We start from the raw sequence: 20,475 nt of genomic DNA, 5'->3' as shown, positions 1-20,475 counted from the left end.
TCAATACTGCCCCACAGAACAACATTTGTCCAACATCGGAGATCACTTGTCCCAGGTATACGCTCGTGTCAGCGAGCCCTCAAAATAAGTCACCACATATAGTTAGGTCTCTTCAAAACGAGCTAATACCCCCCTAATGTACTTCCATAAAATTGTGGTGAAAAATTATGGGTTGCAGAGGGTGCAATTACAGTTGGAACCATCCCACCATAACACCATAGGAAAATCCAAGTTACTGGATGGGCTAACAAATAATGGTATAACAGAATCGAAAATAAATATATTTAAATAATAACTATATATATATATATATATATATATATATATATATATATATATATATATATATATATATATATATATATATATATATATATATATATATATATTAATCTGTATATATATATATATATATATATATATATATATATATATATATATATATATATATATATATATATATACACACATATACACAGTACAGACCAAAAGTTTGGACACACCTTCTCATTTAAAGATTTTTCTGTATTTTCATGATTATGAAAATTGTACATTCACACTGAAGGTATCAACACTATGAATTAACACATGTGGAATTATGTACTTAACAAAAAAGTGTGAAAGAACTAAAATTATGTCTTATGTTCTAGGTTCTTCAAAGTAGCCACCTTTTGCTTTGATGACTGCTTTGCACACTCTTGGCATTCTCTTGAAGAGCTTCAAGAGGTAGTCACTGGGAATGGTTTTCACTTCACAGGTGTGCCCTGTCAGGTTTAATAAGTGGGATTTCTTGCCTTATAAATGGGGTTGGGACCATCAGTTGTGTTGTGCAGAAGTCTGGTGGATACACAGCTGATAGTCCTACTGAAAAGACTGTTGGAATTTGTATTATGGCAAGAAAAAAAGCAGCTAAGTAAAGAAAAACAAGTGGCCATCATTACTTTAAGAAATGAAGGTCAGTCCAAAAAATTGGGAAAACTTTGAAAGTGTCCCCAAGTGCAGTTGCAAAAAAAAGCGCTACAAAAGACTCACATGAGGACCGCCCGAGGAAAGGAAGACCAAGAGTCACCTCTGCTTCTGAAGATGAGTTTATCCGAGTCACCAGCCTCAGAAATCGCAGGTTAACAGCAGCGCAGATTAGAGACCAGGTCAATGCCACACAGAGTTCTAGCAGCAGACACATCTCTACAACAACTGTTGGAGGATACTATTTGTTACAGGAGTCAATGGCCGATGTATTCCACTCTGTACTCATAGAAATAGGTTATGTTCCCTTTTTTTTTCTAAGTTGTCCAATTTAGTTGAAAATGGGGAGTATAGCTGTACAGAACAGATATGCCCAATTTGGAGACTTGTTCCTGCTTACAGTATAATCTCCTGATAGGTTGGGTAGTAAATCATAGATTCCATGAATGAATGGAAACAAATTTACGTTAAATATACAAATCATCTTAGCGTGCGATACTTATGTTGTAGAGTAACAATTATGGTCTTGGAGATTTCTGCTTATATCCACATTACACATTAAATTCTTGCATGCCATCACCGAATCGATTTGTTTGGAGAAAAGGATCATGAATTTATAAAAAAATCACATGTCTGATTAACAGAACCATAGCAAAGGAAACTATTCTTCGCTATTTAGTAAACCACATGTTTTGTACAGCATATCACATAATAAAGTCATTCATAGCTAATAGCAAGGCACAATGATAAAACTGGACAGGGGGAAAATTAGCGATGTCTTGGTATCCCATTAAGGCTTTATCTTACATCTTCCAGTTTTAATAAGGACTGATTCTATCACATACTGTAAATGTGTAAAGCACATTGTTTCCTATGCTTGGTGCAGAGATTGTAAAATTATTAGAGTTTTTGGCTGTCGCATGTGAGTTATAGAGAGCAGTGCAGGACAATGGAGACGATGCATTATGCATGATGCACTATAAGGACATTGTGGTTGGAATATTTCTGAGGGAAATTCACTACCTCTCATATTTCTTGGAGTTTTGAAGGTTTTTGAAGGAGTGCCCAGGATATCTGAAAGGACTTTAATGGATTCAGGATTGGAACTCTTGAACAAAAGCCAAAAAGCTATTACCTTGCCATCTTAGTACTACACTGTGGGGGCGCTGTAGGGAAATCAAGAGAAAAGTCTCAATTTATGTAAAATTTGTCAAAAATTCTCAAAGTAGGCAACAACTTGCAAAAAAAGAAAGTTACAAATTAGATAACATTTTTAATAGTTGCACTATGCTTATCAGGTAATTAATTTTAATTATCACTTACACCAGAAAATGCACCAAATTTATTAACATGTATATGCATTTTTATAAATTTAGTGCAATTAACAATCTTTTTTAGATTTATATTGCTGCCTGTCCGCCCTGATGGAAACTGATGGGCTGTAGCAAATGTTCCGGTTTGAGTTGTTGTCCCCGATTTATCAGATTGTAAACTGTAAACTGGAGAAGACAGCGATCGGCAAGTATTTTATTGTACTTACATTACACAACACACTTAATGCGATGGATTAGAAAACTAAACATTTTTTGTTAGTGCTTCTTTATATACAGCTCTGGCAAAAATTAAGAGACCCCTGCAAAATGTTCAGTTTGTCCGATTTTTCTCTTTATAGGTATATTTTTGAGTAAAATGTAAATTGTTCTTTTAGTCTATAAACTTCTGACATGTCTCCGAATTTCCAAGCAATAATTTTTGCATTTTTTTCTGACAAAGAAAAATTGTCAAAATTAAACAAACCCAGTGCTTTCAGGCCTCAAATAATGCAAAGAAAACAAGTCCATAATAATTTAGAAACAACAATACTAATGTTTTAACTCAGGAAGAGTTCAGATTTATTTGTGGAATAACCATGATTTTTATTCACAGCTTTCCTGCGTCTTGGCATGCTTTCCACCAGTCTTTCACACTACTTCTGGGTGACCTTATGCCACTCCTGGTACAAAAATGTAAGCAGTTCTTTGATGGCTTGTGACTATTCATCATCCTCTTGATTACATTCCAGAGGTTTTCAATGAGGTTCAGGTCTGGAGATTGGGCTGCCCATGACAGGGTTTTGATGTGGTGGTCTCTTAATTTTTGCCAGAGCTGTAGTTTGAGGGGATTTCCGATTTCAGAACTTCGCTGGCTCTATATGCACAGTTTCCTTTACCATACTGGACCCTCTCCTGGTGCAGTGCTGAGTCTCCGCCGTTCCTGTTGTCTTTTACCATCTGTGGCGCTGACGTCAGGTCGACAGCATTGCAGTTAGTAACTGAGCTCACTGGCTCTGCCCAAGTAGACAGCACAAGCCTCCGTGCTCACTGAATGGCTGTAGGGCAGTCAATGTGACGTCAGCTCTTACAAACCCCAGTGATTCAGGGCTCGACCCATGGAGGGCAAGTAAAGCACAGTTTTCTTCAAAACAAACTGCACCTATGGACAGGGGTCTTCTGAAAAAGGAAATCCCCTGTAATAAATGTAAGCACGATTATTAAAAGGAATGTCAGTCAGATTCATCCCCCAAACCGCACATATGGGCATGCAGGAGTCTGACAGCTAAATCCATCAACACCTTCATGTTTTCTATCTCTTGCTGCATTCCTGAGAAATTAGCCTTTTAATCAATATTTAAATTAGAAGTTAGGTGTACTGGGTGTGACAGAGAATTTTCTGGGCCTCTGCCTCCCGAGCTTGTTTTAACCACTTTAGCTTGATAGCTCAATGTCTATGTGACCTCAGGCACCAGGCAAGGAAACAAGACAGTGAGCTTTCAATCAAGCTAAAGATGCTAGTGCTTAGTCAGGATAAAACTTGGGAGGCAGAGGCTCGTGAAGTGCTTTATCACGCCCAGAGCACTTACCGTCTCATTTGAATATTAAAGCGCAGCAACAGATGGAAGATATAATGGTATCAGTGGATTTAGATTTCAAAGACCTGTATGCCCATATGTGTGGTTTGGTGTTGGGTGGGTTAGATTCTTATTAAGATTCCCTTTCAAATGTAAACATCATTTGTACATGCAAATCAAGCTCAATTTTCATTATATTGTTTATTCAAGCAGCATCAAACCTGTCAACTCTCCTAATTTATTCTAGAACATTTTCTTAAATGTGAAGTGTTGTGCCTTTTTTTATTTTTTTGAGGAAATTTATGAACCGGTTGAAAACTGTAATACCATCCTCCATTCAATTTAGTGTATTCCTAAACATGCTGACATTGTATTGTATAGTCAGTGCTGCCATTATTTGCCTGCTTGGGGACACAACCTTTTACTAGTAAAGCTCATGTGTCAATTTTAGGTGCTTTCACATTGCGTTCTGTGTCCCCCTCAAAATGGGGTACGGATGCATATGCCGACGAGGCCATTGACTGTAATGGTGATGGCAGAGCGAACGTGCGCCCTACCGTGCATCATTTTCGGGAGTGTATGCCTACTGGAGGAGGACACTCAGATGTACTAGACTGCGTCTGAGTGTCCACCTCCTGTAGGGGTACACTCCAGAAAAAAGTGCAGTTACAGTCTATGGCCCCGTAGGCGCATGCGTCTGGACCCTGCGGGGGATTTCGTACGTATGCCCTGACCGGGACACAGAACGCAATATGAAAGCACCCTTATTCATACATTTCCAAGAGAAATAAAAGATTTTCCAAAACTGAAATTTCATGGGGTATCCAACTATTTTTTAAAATAGACAAGTCGATAGAAATGACAGCTCTTTTTTAGTTATGTGTCACTTTATAACATTTGTATCCATCTGCATGGATCATACAGGTAGTAATAATTAGCTGGTGACCACTGCTCTGGTAATCGGTAAAGCATTACATCCCTAGTTTATTGCACTTTAATCTCCCTTGATGTGGACAGAGAATGAAACACATTAGAAAGGCGAGGAAACTAATTTGGTTAGAATGACATCAATGGCCCTTTGTGTGTTCCACCAATTAGCACAGGTAGTGACTGAGCAAGGACATGACCTACAGCGCGAGATCTAGCAGACTTCATAGTGATATCACTTAGCCGTACGTCGTGCTTCCTTGGCTCCAGGTGGGCACACTTTTTTTAAATTTCGGAATATCACAACCACAGTATGATTGATGGTCACTGCATTCTGTTTTACTCTTCTACAGATGCCACATTGCAGTAAAGCAGTTTTCATATGGCTGATCCACAAAATAGTTAATGGTTTTAAAAGAGAGTATGTCAGTCATTTTAATAACTAAAAAGTGCTAATTGCCCAGGATAGGAGATGTGTAAGGCTGTTCAAACATATATGTAGGTGGAAATCATACTAAGACGGTAGTCATACATTTATGACTAAGGGCATTTCTTGCGTCAGGAACGAGCTAGTTTTTAGCATTCTTCCAAGGATCCACTCATCTATATATATAAAAACGAGTGTGTGTGTCTGTATGTGTGTATCAATGATGATGTCATAATGGTTGCCATGGCGATGATGATGTCATAAAGGTTGTCATGGTGAATATGATGTTATAATGGTTGCCATGGCGACGATGATGTCATAATAGGTTGCCATGCCGGCAATGTCAGAATGGTTGCCATGGCGAAGATGATGTCATAATGGGTATATGGGCACGGAACTATGGGATGGAGGATATGTATGATGGGTATATGGGCACGGGACTATAAGATGGAGGATGTGTATGATGGGTATATGGGCACAGGACTATGGGATGGAGGTTATGTATGATGGGTATATGGGCACGGGACTATGAGATGGAGGATATGTATGATGGGTATATGGGCACGGGACTATGGGATGGAGGATAATCATTATAATTTGTTATAACTAACCACAACGCCGGGCTCTTCAGCTAGTTTTTAATAAAATTTGAATAAAGGACTTTTATTTTACTGGATGGACATGCTGCATTCCTTCTTCGTATGTTGCTGTGCTTCACCAGCAGTATATAGCACCCATCGGTATCAGGCTTCTCAGCTATCCAGATGACCATCAAGCGTGGTGAGCCCCTATCCTGCATTCGATTGGAAATCATTCTAGCTCGCATCATGATGCTGAAAGTCTGCTGCGTATTCCATTGTAGTGAAATGTTGTTGGATTTTTTAACTGAATGCTCCTCAACCCTTAACCAATATTTTGGACTGACAGCCATCTTCAGAGATCACTAGAACTGCCACCCAAGAACAGTGAAGAGGAGTATGGCGCTGTTCAGAGCAGTGAGCCGAGGACATTTCACAGCAGAAGGAACGCCCGGCAGACAGTTTGCTTCGCTGTGCTAAGAAGATTAGAAGTTATTTTACTACCTCAAATTTCAAACATCCACAAGGGCTTCACCACCACGCTGAAATAAAATGCTAAAGGGTGGTGATGTCAAACGCTCACCACCATTTACCGTAACTACCCAAGAAAAGCAAGTTCCAAATAAGCCAAGTCAGATTCTACTATTGTTCAAACCAAACCTAACCACACGCATCATATAGATTCAACTCAACTACTGTGCCACGGATCGAATACTGTCTACTGCACCATGTGAGTCTAGCAACAGTTATCTATATGATGAATAACGTATATAGTGCAGATACCAAATAAACTGGATTATTGGTTATATTCACAAAAAAGAGCTTCTAATAAAAATATTCATATGTAGCCATCTCAGATGGACGTTTTTCTTAGCATTTTTAATACATCTTTTTGGGAGTATTAATAATAAACCACTTTATTTTATTTTAAATCTGCTGGTCTTAATAGATATAATTTTTTCACCAGACAGGTAACAGTTTTCCAGACCGACATAGAGCAGTAACCAATATTTGATCCGGGCAGGGTAGTTGAATTGGATCTATATGTTGGCTCTGGTTGCGTCTAGATGGAACAATAGTAGAACCTGACTTAACTTACTTGGAACTTGCAGTGCGGACTTTTATACTTTGTTGCATGGACTCAGGATTTAGGGCCCTATCCCATTCACTTGCAGAAGCTCCACTAAAGCCAATGAATTGATGCGGCACCATACTTACCTGTGTCTCTTCACTTTTCTGCACAGCCATTTCTATATTTGCTCCGATCTCTGGTTAAACAACATATCCGTCTCCTTTTCCGTTTATTTTAATATTCCACTAGATTCCCAATACTGACTTTTAAGGGGTTGTCTCATCTTCACCAGAAGTGCACTTCTCCCCAGGTTTCCTGCTCTCTGGGGGCAGAGTGCTCCTTTCTGATTGACAGTTTGGAGCTGCGGCACTCCCCCAAACTGTGCGCTCTCCAATGCAGCACATAGAGCGAGCTTTGGTTCTGCAGCATTAGATTGACACAATAGCACTGAAGATGGTTGGATCAGGAGTGAGCTCGAGCAATCCAGCCAACTTCAGATCAGCGCTTACAAGCGCCATAGAAAAAAGCTTGTTAGTACTGATCATATTCGGCCACTGCTGATAGACTGCAAAGCTGTCTGGTTCTCTAGGCATCGAGCAGTATACAGTAAAATAAAATAAAAAATCCCTTTAATCCTGAGAAAGGAGACGAGCAAAGTTGCTTGTTTTTACAATCTATTTGTAATTTACAACGATTAATGAACATGAAAATAGCTATTTAAGATCTGTCCAGCGAGGTCCCAGTAGAAAATGTTTATAAATCTTGTGGATGATCCTATGAAGCAACCAGTCATGAGAGATCCACAGCTTTTTTGACATAAAGCAATCTCTTCCCGTCATAGTACATCATCTATCACCAGTCATTCACTGTAACCCTATAATAGGAATATTTATGGTTATTTTAATGGTTCCTATAACTATGACTTTTGATGTTCTACACCAAAGCATTTGTCCTAATCCTCTTGGATACATAAGCTTCTTAAACTACAAACTCTGTAAGTGCCCTATAGCTTGGTTTGTCCTATATCTCATTAGTGCAGGGAGAATCCTTACATTCACAAGGGTTTAGCTTTATATTTATTTAGGAGTGCTAAGCTTTAAGGCCGTTACAGCCTATTAACTTAATAAATGAAGGGTCTTATTCTTAGAAGTACTTGGCAGCATGCTGAGTTTTCTCCTTACATAGTAAATGAGTCTTGTTTTGCCACAAACACAGCTCTTTTCAAGAAATTCAAAGCCAGCATGTTAAAAAAATAAAGAGCGCACACGTCTGCAATAAGCAAGAAGAGGTACATACAGGCTGATAATAATAATAATAAATGAGGAGATTAGAGTATGTTCACACAGCAGGCATCACGGGATGGCCATGATTGACCAAAGTGATGTCAGCTCCATCCATACCTAACCATTTCATTGTTGGATCTGTAACGTGTATGTTAAAGAATCTGTATGTGGGCCTTTAAGCTTTGAGTAATGCCTTTTTATATATGCTCAATGTTGATATTTATAGATGATGAATCTATGGCTTCCGCTGCAGTTTGTGCTAAAATAATATTAGACAGTTTCCTAAACTATGGGTTCTTTGGTTTTTCTTCCTCAAATAGATCAGTGGTCCCCAACGCCAGTCATCAAGAGCCTGTTTTCAGGATTTCCTTAGTATTGCCCAAATGCCAATTCCATCACTTGAGCAATACTAAGGAAATCATGGAAATATGGTCTGTTGAAGGCTCTTGAGGACCGGAGTTGGGGAACACTGAATTAGAGGAATGAGTAACGTGGATTATGATAATCTTCAGTAAAAATCATTTGAAAAGTCTTATCTTTAGGACAGATTTTCCATCATGTGGAGTGTTGGGGTCCAACCACTTATGCCCCCATGTTGTAGGGAGCGAACGCAGGCACAATAGTACAATCATACTGTACATAAAGTTGTGCTTGTCACTGTAGCCTTGCCCATGTGACTCGAAGAGTCGTGACTGATTGATGGGGGTCAGGCTTTTAGACTATATAATAAAGCTTTTCATATGTACATATTATGGAGGATCTCAGTCAGCCCAGAATGACTTTTCAAGCCAAGAATGGGAGCTCGGTGCACAATTATCGTGGCCTAACAGCTCAGTGCACCTTCCCACCTACATGTTCTCCATCCATCTGTGCCCTCCTCAGACTCCTGCATAGCCAGAGCTGTCAATGAAAGAATAGGTCGGCGGAAATTGGTAAAAAAAACAATTAGGTGAGGAGGTGGTGCTGCACTGAACTGTTTGGTCACGCCAAGGGTGCACGGAGCGCCTGTGCTTGGTTTGAACAGTTATTTGTATTTACAGATTCACTTTACTCTTTTCCACCAAAAATAAACACCAGATGAGAAAAGGTAATAATAATAATAATAGCATAAATAACACAATTGTTCAAAAATACATAAACTAGTCAAGCGTAAAACACCAGGTTAAAATGTCAGAATTGTCTTCACCGTATTTCTCCGATGCTGCTGCATCCAAATTGACGGTGAAAACATTTCTTATAGAGATCATATATCTCCATATCCTATACGGAAGGGCGACATTTAACGACAGCCAATCTAATAATAAGGGAATGCTATCAGACATGTGCTATGTGTGTAACACGTCCACTGCTCTATACGAACAGGGTTAAAATCAGCTTTTGATTCTCTATTATACGGAGTCATTTTTGCCAGCCAATGGGTCATTTTACTGCATACCTTGTTACCTAGCAACAGGCTCCACACCCAACTGCACAGAGAATGAGAGCTATGCGGAGAATTTGGCTTGTAGGCACAGAGAAATGAGCATCACCTCCAGCCACCAGCTCTGAAACCTGGCCGGAGCGCATCATACATACCCAAACAATGCTGCAGAATGAAAAACAGCCCTTCCCCGGAAGCGACACATTCTGCTTCTATTAGGGAGACATATATTTGACCTTTAGGAGAACGCAGTGCATAGAGTGCCAAGTGCCATCTGCTCCTCAGGTCTCCTCTAACGTTGCCCACAAGAGCTAGCGCTTCATCTACGTATTCTGTACATAGACTGCTGGCTACGCAAAATATTAACCCCTTTACCCCCAAGGGTGGTTTGCACGTTAATGACCAGGCCAATTTTTACAATTCTGACCACTGTCCCTTTATGAGGTTATAACTCTGGAACACTTCAACGAATCCTGGTGATTCTGACACTGTTTTCTCGTGACATATTGTACTGCATGATAGAGGTAAAATTTCTTTGATATTACCTGCGTTTATTTGTGAAAAAAATGGAAATTTGGCGAAAATGTTGAAAATTTCGCAATTTTCCAACTTTGAATTTTTATGCCCTTAAATCACAGAGATATGTCACGCAAAATACTTAATAAGTAACATTTCCCACATGTCTACTTTACATCAGCACAATTTTGAAACCAATTTTTTTTTTTGTTAGGGAGTTATAAGGGTTAAAAGTTGACCAGCAATTTCACATTTTTACAACACCATATTTTTTTAGGGACCACATCTCATTTGAAGTCATTTTGAGGGGTCTATATGACAGAAAATACCCAAGTGTGACACCATTCTAAAAACTGCAACCCTCAAGATGCTCAAAACCACATTCAAGAAGTTTATTAACCCTTCAAGTGTTTCACAGGAATTTTTGGAATGTTTAAATAAAAATGAACATTTAACTTTTTTTCACACAAAATTTATTTCAGCTCCAATTTGTTTTATTTTACCAAGGGTAACAGGAGAAAATGGACCCCAAAAGTTGTTGTAAAATTTGTCTGAGTACACTGATACCCCATATGTGGGGGTAAACCACTGTTTGGGCGCATGGCAGAGCTCGGAAGAGAAGGAGCGTCATTTGACTTTTCAATGCAAAATTGCCTGGAATTGAGATGGGACACCATGTCGTGTTTGGAGAGCCCCTGATGTGCCTAAACATTAAAACCTCCACAAGTGACACTATTTTGGAAAGTAGACCCCCTAAGGAACTTATCTAGATGTGTTTTGAGAGCTTTGAACCCCCAAGTGTTTCACTACAGTTTATAACGCAGAGCCGTGAAAATAATTTTTTTTTTTTTCACAAAATTGATATTTTAGCCCCCAGTTTTGTATTTTCACAAGGGTAACAGGAGAAATTGGACCCCAGAAGTTGTTGTCCAATTTGTCCTGAGTACGCTGATACCCCGTATGGGGGGGAACCACTGTTTGGGCGCATGGCAGAGCTCAGAAGGGAAGGAGCGCCATTTGGAATGCAGACTTTGATGGATTGGTCTGCAGGCGTCACGTCGCATTTGCAGAGCCTCTGATGTGCCCAAACAGTAGAAACCCCCCACAATTGACCCCATATTGGAAACTAGACCTCCCAAGGAACTTATCTAGATGTGTTGTGAGAACTTTGAACCCTCAAGTGTTTCACTACAGTTTACAACGCAGAGCCTTGAAAATAAAAAATCTTTTTTTTCCCACAAAAATGATTTTTAGCCCCCCAAATTTTTATTTTCCCAAGGATAACAAGATAAATTGGACCCCAAAAGCTGTTGTCCAATTTGTCCCGAGTATGCTGATACCCCATATGTTGGGGTAAACCCCTGTTGGGCGCACGGGAGAGCTCGGAAGGGAAGGAGCACTGTTTTACTTTTTTAACGCAGAATTGGCTGGAATTGAGATCGGACGCCATGTCGCGTTTGGAGAGCCCCTGATGTGCCTGAACAGTGGAAACTCCCCAATTCTATCTGAAACCCTAATCCAAACACACTCCTAACCCTAATCTCAATGGTAACCCTGACACACCCCTAACTCTAATCCCAACCCTAATCCCAACCGTAAATGTAATCCAAATCCTAACCCTAACTTTAGCCCCAACCCTAACCCTAACTTTAGCTCCAACCCTAGCCCCAACCCTAACCCTAGCCCTAATGGGAAAATGGAAATAAATAAATTTGATGAAGGGGGGTTTGATTTACTTTTATAGCATTTTTTATAGCAGATTTTTATGATTGGCAGCTGTCACACACTAAAAGACGCTTTTTATAGCAAAAAAGTTTTTGCGTCTCCACATTTTGAGACCTATAATTTTTCCATATTTTAGTCCACAGAGTCATGTGAGGTCTTGTTTTTTGCAGGACGAGTTGACGTTTTTCTTGGTAACATTTTCGGACACGTGACAGCTTTTGATCGCTTTTTATTCCGATTTTTGTGAGGCAGAATGACCAAAAACCAGCTATTCATGAATTTCTTTTGGGGGAGGCGTTTATACCGTTCCACGTTTGGTAAAATTGATAAAGCAGTTTTATTCTTCGGGTCAGTACAATTACAGCGATATCTCATTTATATTTTTTTATGTTTTGGCGCTTTTATACGATAAAAGCTATTTTATAGAAAAAATAATTATTTTGGCATCGCTTTATTCTGAGGACTATAACTTTTTTATTTTTTTGATCATGATGCTGTATGGCGGCTCATTTTTTGCGGGATAAGATGACATTTTCAGCGGTACCATGGTTACAGATGCCAGTCAACGGCAAATTAGCATTGTCAAGTTGTGAATGATTATTTTGTGTTAGCCCGGCTTTACTGTACAGTCATTTGATTTTTCCATATCTGAACTAATCATCAAGATCAGGCTGGCCACTGAGGCTTCTTAGTCTTCTGCTATACTATTAATACCTGTCCTATGGTGAAGCACATAATCCCTGGAGGCCTACCCATCCCCTTGGCTACTCATTTGGAGGATGGAGGCAGCTTAATTTTCCTTTCCATTTGTTTACTTACAAGAAAGAAAAACGAATCTACTGTTCCGAGATCTGAACTGTAATAACCCATGCAGCATCAACGGCTGTCATAAATAGCCACAGATCCAGAGAATAAAATCTTGTTTAATTTACTCCGGGAAACAATGGCAGAAAAGCTTGGAAGTAACCTATTCTTCCAATATTTGTAGGTGTCTTCATGAGTCATATTATAAATGGCTTACTAAATGGTACTTTTCCCCAGTAAGACTAGCTAAAGCAATTCCAATTTTTCCCCCACAATGCTGGAGGAACTGTGGTAAGAACAGCGACATATTACATATATTCTGGAAATGACTTAAAAGAAGGAAGTTATGGAAGGAGGTGTACTCTTTGGATAATCAATTACTAAATAAAGATATAACTATTACTCCCCACTTGATATGAAAACTGTTAACCTCACTCAAAAGTCCATTTTAACTCACCTTTTCTTAGTGGTCAAAAATTCCAATCGCTGCCTTTTGGAAAAACAAAACAAATATCCCTAGGGTTTCAGCCATTATTCCGAAAGTTATTCTACACAAAACCTATGAAAATACCAATGCTGTAGCAAACAATATGCTCAAAATACATCACAAAAAATGTGAAGTGTGAATTAGCAACTTTGCTTAAAAGACTGTATTAGAAAATATATCTGTATTAGCAAATATTGTAAGTTTAGCACTTGCTTGACCATGAAAAATTCACTTTTTTTGTAGTAAAAATGCTGGGCTTGGCTGCACCCTGAACAATGAAGTGCAAAAATAAATATATTGATATATGAGGTTTTGGTCGATATTTTAGCCAAGATATGCAACCTCGCAACCGGCGTCAAGGGTCCTCACACTTGCGAGTCCTAACACCAAACTTAAAAGCAAAGCAACAAAAAAATAAATAAAAATACATGGGTTGCAAGCTTGCAGATCTTGGCCAAAATATCGACCAATACCTCATATATTATGTATATATATTGTTTGCACTTCATTTTCAGGGCACAGTCAGGTCCAGCACTTTTGACCTTGTAAGCTAGGGAATCTGTTCTCATGGGATGCACTGAAATAGTGCAGGGCAGCCCACCTAATCTAATAGTAGTCAATAGGCGTCAATAATAGATTGTAAGCCAGACACTGTGCATTACCTGTGTGTGAACAGCGCCCTATACAAGTCGCTTTTGTGCAATTTAACACTAAGCAGCCACCCACTCCATGAATCGGTAGGTTGTGATTGGTTGCCTCATCAGTATTTTGCACCTGTGTTGCTACCATCTTTGCTACATGGGCTTCCTGCATCCCGAGAATGCATTAGTTCTGACACCCGGGCAGGTAAACACTGATGCTCCTCTTTAGCGTTATTTATTCTTGAATTTTGGAGAATTTTTATTCCTCTTTTTGCAGCTTTGTTTTTAAGTTTATTAGAGAAAAGACCAGACTATGTAGGATCCGTGTCTTCGTCACCAGTGAAATGTTCCTTGATTTGAAGGTCTTGTCCAGTGACTTCATTGTTGATTTTCCCATAGCCATTCTCTTATTGACTTCTGGTGTCATCGCTGCATCTTGAGTGATCATGGATCTGAGTAGGTTGAAGTCCTTTACAACTTCCAGTTTGTTGCCTTCCAACTCAAAATGTGTCCCGGTCGTACTTGGCAGAAGTCAATATCGTTGTCTTCCTTGTATTGAGTTGGAGTACACTCAGTAATAAGTCCTTCATTCCATCTACCCTTGTTGCTATCAATGTTTTAAACACCATACAGATGAAAAATTGTCCCTCTGCCCCATTAAAAGTAACTTGTCATTAGATACATGCTGCTTGAACAAAGGGCAGCATGAATCAGAGCCTGGCTGCACAAGTGCAAGTTTGAAAAGCTAGCTTCTTAGAGCTCCACTCCTGGAATTTTCTCTGAATTGCATCTGTGTTTCAGAGTACTACTTACCTGGCAGCAAACACACAGCCAGACAGTAAATTAAAAATTTTTTTGGGGTGGGGAACCTCGGCTCTCCAGCTGTTATAAAACTACAACTCCCAGCATGCCCTAGCAACTTGCAGCAGTTGAGGCATGCTGGGAATTGTAGTTCTCCCACAGCTGGAGGGCCAAGGTTCCTGACCCCTCTAGCATAATTCTAGTGAAAGGATACCTTTAAATTTGATGGAAGAAAATGAAGAGCTGGTATTGAAATCAGCTGAAAGGAATATTTACCGGTGGGTGCTGTGCTCCGCTGGTGTGTACAGCAATAAGAGAGGAAGAGGAATGCAGCACATCCGTCTGATAATATATTAAAAATATTAATCTTCATTTTTATAGCATGCTATGATTAAGGGCAGGTTTGCCAGAAATGCGTTAGCTTTTTAATGTTACTCTGGACGTTCGCGGTTTAATGGATTGAAAATAAACTTGAATATTTTTTATATATTGGACGGATGTGCTGAATTCCTCTTTCTCTTTAAATTTGATAGTAGCAGATGGTAAAGTGGGTACTAAAATTGCAATTCAGCGTAATGCACACAAAAATTGCCCCATAAAATGAACATAACACACAGCAATGTCAAAACAACATTGCTCTGTACAAGTTCTGTCTTTTGTCATACCTGAGCACCCGATGCAAACTGGAGTAGCGAGCACTTGCGCTCAACACTAACGACGACATACTCGATATGACAACCTCATTTTATCAAATTCTGTGTCGTACCTGTGTGTTCAAATGCTCACTATACCTCTGGATAACATCCTTGAGGCGTGTGGTTTCCAAAATGGTGTCACATGTGGGGGTTTTCCACATGTGACACTTCCACATCAGTGGCTCTGTAAATGCAACATAACGTCCGCAAATTATTCCAGCAAATTTTACATTCAAAAAGTCAAATGGTACTCCTTCCCTTCCGAGCCCTGCCACGTGCCCAATGTCACGAGTCATTTTTGATTCGTGGCAGCTCTGGCTCCGCTATAATTTAAATGTAGCTTTTTTCTTTCAGGCCAGCAGGAGTTAAATGTCAGTTTCCTTGCTGGCAGCTACTTTGATTGCTAGTCAGCTGATGTGGGTGGTGACCACTTCCACCATCCTTTAAAAAGTCTCATGACTCATCAGCTGACTGTCGATGACAGAGCAATCTGTGTTGACCAAGCCTGGAGCAAGGAGCTCTCTGGTTGCAATGGTGCTTCTGCTGTGCTCTTGGAGTTCGTGGTCCTGGTGCCTTTCCTCTGCTCTGCACTGCGGTGCTTTGCAGCAGAGACAATTGTCAAGTTAAGTTTCCATTTACTGTCTGTCTTCTTGTTGTCCATCTCCCTGTGTTGTTCACCATCTACAGTGATGAGGCTAGAGTCCTTGCCGGCCAGTGCACTAGCCAGGGAATAGTGAGGAGACAAACAGGGTTTAGGCATGAGATGGCGGGGGGAGGATCCGCTTAGGGCGTTAGGGAAGTTTAGGGACAGGCACCGGTTGGAGTTCAGGAGGTGTCCAATCCCTTGTTCCTTATGGTGAGGGCCTTCTCCCCCCCCCCCCATTAATCCTGTTGTTTGGTGTATGTTGTGTCATCCTCTGCACTTAACCGTATAGGTTTGTGGCACCCAAACTGTAGATTTCCCCCACAAGTAAGGTATCGGCATACTCAGGAGAAATTGCACAACAACAAATTTTGTGGTCCATTTTCTCCTGTTACCAATTTGAAAATAAAAAAGTTTGGGTCTAAAACCGAGGAGCGTTTGGCAGAGCGAGCTCCCCTGTGTATGAGAGAGTTAGACGAGATAGCTCCCAGCTGAACCATCGGCCAAACAGCCACCTAAAGGGGGGCTTAAGTTTTAGGACAGCCCTGCAGGTTATTATTAGATCACTCTTGTACTTAACATTGGGGTATACTATCTAGTTTTATTGTGGTTCCAAATTTGAGCTTCATTTTTAAACATAATTCCACCTTTGTACATTACTTGACTACTTACTTTAATATGTAAAGACTTTAGCAGTTTTGTAAAGGTCCATGAAAAGGCTATTAAATATTAAAGATGCAACAGCTCTCTGCAAAAACTAAGACGCATGCAAACATCGAGTAAAACCCAATACAAAAGCCTCGAAATGTACAATTCAAGTTAGGCTACTTTCACACATCAGGTTTTTGCCATCAGGCTAAATCTGGTGAATTTTGAAAAAAACAGATCCATCGTAAATTGTGAAAAACTGATGCGTCGGATCCGTTTTTTCACCGGATCCGAGTTTGTGGATCTGCTGGCTCTCTCTGGGGGAGAGAGAGAGAGAGAGAGAGAGCGCTACAGAATGTAAAATGCACGATTTGTTTAAAAAAATGGAAATTGTTGCCGGATTCCATGATTTGACCTCACGTTTCACCCGTTTTTCGCCGCATCCGTCGCGGTCTGTTTTTTTCGACAGACAGAAAAAACATTCCTATGTCTGTTTTCTCCGGCCGCTGGAAAACGGATTTTCGACGGATCCGGCAAAAAACGGATGAAATGTGAGGCCATCCGACGCTAATACAAGTCTATGAGAAAAAAACGAATGCGGCGGCAACTTTTGCAAGACTCGTTTTTTCCAAAATTCACCAGATTTAGCCTGACAGCAAAAACCCGATGTGTGAAAGTAGCCTTAGTCAGCACTATCTTACAAATAGCTATAAATGTGACACTGCAGAGCAGCTATAACTGCAATCCAAAAGCTAACACTAAGGGTGCAATAACACTGCAAATATTCGGATATAAGCAAACAAGGATTATTTGCAATTGCATTACTGCTTTAATATATAAATAAGAGGTTCTTCTTGACAGAGGTAGGATCCAGTTCTAATCTGCTCTAATTAAAAATGGCCTCAGACACATGGGTGAGTGCAAAACCAAGATGGTGGCCCCAAAATCTGCAACATGCAACCTCCAATGGCTGCAATGCCAAAGCAAATAAAAGGTGAGCTACTAGAGTAACAACCCATCTGAGGGTTAAGGTCGCCTTGTCATGGCAGGTGAGTTCACACATTTTGATCTAAATGTGAGCTAACAATGCCGACCTTTGGAGTTCACATTCCGGCAGATCCACAATCGCTATTCTGATCAAACTTTACTACACTCCTCTTAACTTTAAAAGGGAACCTGCCACCCCCAAAATCGATGAAGAGGTAAGCCCACCGTCATCAGGGGCTTATCTACAGCATTCTGTAATGCTGTAGATAAGCCCCCGATGACAGTGAGCTTACCTCACCATCAATTTTGGGGGTGACAGGTTCCCTTTAAGAAATGTAGATTCTTAAAGCAAAAAAAATTGTCAGGATTAATGTGCTGAAGATGGATATTCTGCTACAGATTCTATACAATGCCCATCACACTACCTTCACACTGCTGGTAGGGAAGAAATAGAGACGAGAATGTGCTCACCTGGATGTGACAACCACAACACCATTGAAAGCCTGTAAATCCCAGCAGCTGCTGCTCCCTGTGATGGAGGATGATCCCCAGCAGATACATGAAATGATAGGAAGTGTGCATGGTTAAAAAGCTGTGCTACTGGATCTAGATAAACCTTCAAATGTGGAAATAGTGGCATAAACACATGCAGTTTTAATGATCATCGCGTTTCAGAGCCGCACCATCTCCTTGGTCGAGACAAAAAAAACAAGCTTGTGATTGTGCAGCTCTGAAACGCGTCATCCATAAAACTGCATACATCTGCGCCACTATTTCCAAGTTTGAAGAATACCTACATCGAGCTGCTTTTAACCATTTCTGCCATTTCACACATCACTTGGTTGGCCACCAGATGACTAGAGCTGCGCATCATCATGTTTTAGTTACCTGATCAATGTACCAATCACAGGCCCCAGCAGTCCAGTAACAACAAGGGAAGACGTGACACCATCACGTCCAGAGCCAGTGCAGACCACTGAGCTGCCTCCTACTGTATGGCAGCTTTTGTTTTGTCCATAGAATCGAGCCTCTTCTCAAGACAGCATTTCACCCACTTAACCCCTTTTAGTTCTACACATCATTCCTGTTAGGGTCTGATTCACACCTAATTTTTTTATACTCAAAACTTAAAAGTAATGTCAGTAGAATTAATCCTCCTAAATTGTCTATAATGGCATGCGGGGCAAAGAAATTGACTAAAATGATACCATGGTATCTGCTATTGAATAAGTTATTCCAGATAAATCCTCCCTTTTTTTAACATGTACAGTGGCATGTAAAAGTTTGTGCACCCCTGGTCAAAATTACTGTTATTGTGAACAGTAGAGCAAGTTTCAAATTAAATTATCTCTAAAAGGTCTAAAGTTAAAGATGACACATTTCCTTTGTATTTAAGGCAACAAAAAATATATTGTAATTTTTTGCATCTTAAAAATTTACAAAATGGAAAATGGACCAATACAAAGGCTTGGGCACCCTTGGAGATTTGTGTGCTCCGATAACTTTGACCAAGGTTTCAGACCTTAATTAGCCTGTTAGGGTTATGGATTATTCATTATCATCGTTAAGAAAAGCAAGGCGATGCAAATTTCCTAGCTTTATAAAAATCCAGCCTCCTCTAAACTGTGCCAGAAAACAACAGTCATGAGTTCTTCTAAGCAGCTGCCTAGCACTCTGAAAATGAAAACCGTGAAGGCCCACAAAGCAGGAGAAGGCTATAAGAAAATCGCAAAGCATTTTCAAGTATCCCTTTCCTCAGTTGGAAATGTAATTAAGAAATGGCAGTTAACAGGAGGAAAAGTGGAGGTCACGATAAGGTCTGGAAGACCAAGCAAAATTTCAGAAAGAGCTGCTGGCAGGATTGCTAGAGAGGCAAATTAGAACCACCGCTTGACCGCAAAAGACCTTCAGAAAGTTTTAACAGACTCTGGAGTTGTGGTACATTGTTCTACTGTTCAGAGACACCTGCACAAATAAGGCCTTCATGGAAGAGTCATCAGAAGAAAGCTTCACCTGTGTCCTCACCATAAAATTCAGTGTCATAATTATGCAAAAGAACATCTAAACAAGCCTGATGCATTTGGAAACAAGTTCCGTGGATCGATGAGGTGAAAAAATAACTCATTGCCCACAATGATAATAGATATGTGTGGAGAAAAAGAATTTCTGGAAAAGAGAATGGCTTCTAAATTATGGATAATGATCCTAAACACAAGTAAAAATTTGCAATAGACTACCTCGAAAGGCGCAAGCTGAAGGTTTTACAATGGCCCTCACAGTCCCCTGATCTGAAAATCATTGAAAATCTTGCTTGACCTCAAAATAGCAGAGCATGGAAGACGACCCAGGAATCTCACAATACTGGAAGAATTTTCCAAGAAAAAATGGATGAAAATCCCTCGAACAAGAACTGAAAGACTCTTGGCTGGCTACAAAAAGCATTTAAAAGCTGTGATACTTACAAAAAGGGGGTGCTACTAGATACTAACCATAAATGGTGCGCAAACTTTTTCATTAGCCCATTTTCCTTTTTGTAATTTTTCAAATGTAAAAGTTGAAAATATTTTTTTTGCCTAAAATACAAAGGAAATGTATCATCTTTAACTTGAGGCTTTTTAGAGATCATTTCATCTTCAACTTGCTTAACCGTTCACAATAACAGTAATTTTGACCAGAGGTGCCCAAACTTTTACATGTTTTTGTATAGTAGCTTATTTTAAATGAAAGGGGAGCTACCAGTGTGGGGCCTGTAATGATTGATTGTCTGCTCCACTGATCTCACTGCAGAGCTGTGCCTAATTACAACTAAGACAGTACAGCAGAGCTGAACTTTGTCTCATTACAAACACATCAGTAGCTGCAGCTCTTCTCTCACAACTCTCAAAATCTAAAATAGAAATAAAATGAAAATATACCTGGCTATAAGCAAGTAAAAAAGCATAACACAGGGTATTTAGTAAACTCTGTT

At 39.9% G+C, this 20,475-nt stretch overlaps 1 protein-coding gene across 12 annotated transcripts in view; it reads right to left on the bottom strand.

The window, feature by feature from the left end:
- The window catches only part of APBB2 (amyloid beta precursor protein binding family B member 2), a 398,629-nt gene that overhangs the window by 314,336 nt on the left and 63,818 nt on the right, over positions 1–20,475 (bottom strand). Inside the window, exon 1 of one of the 12 annotated variants that reach the window (XM_077279852.1) lies at positions 17,979–17,997. The exons of the other annotated variants lie outside the window; for them this stretch is intronic. The gene's annotated coding sequence lies outside the window, so the exon portion shown is untranslated. Of the gene's footprint in view, positions 1–17,978; positions 17,998–20,475 lie in introns of those variants that run through there. 12 annotated transcript variants of the gene reach the window in all.

The sequence above is a fragment of the Ranitomeya variabilis genome, chromosome 1 (assembly GCF_051348905.1).
Source record: "Ranitomeya variabilis isolate aRanVar5 chromosome 1, aRanVar5.hap1, whole genome shotgun sequence".
NCBI classification, from domain to species: Eukaryota; Metazoa; Chordata; class Amphibia; order Anura; family Dendrobatidae; genus Ranitomeya; species Ranitomeya variabilis.
The sequence above is the reverse complement of the archived record's forward strand: the minus strand, read 5'-3'. Positions and strand labels throughout refer to the sequence as shown.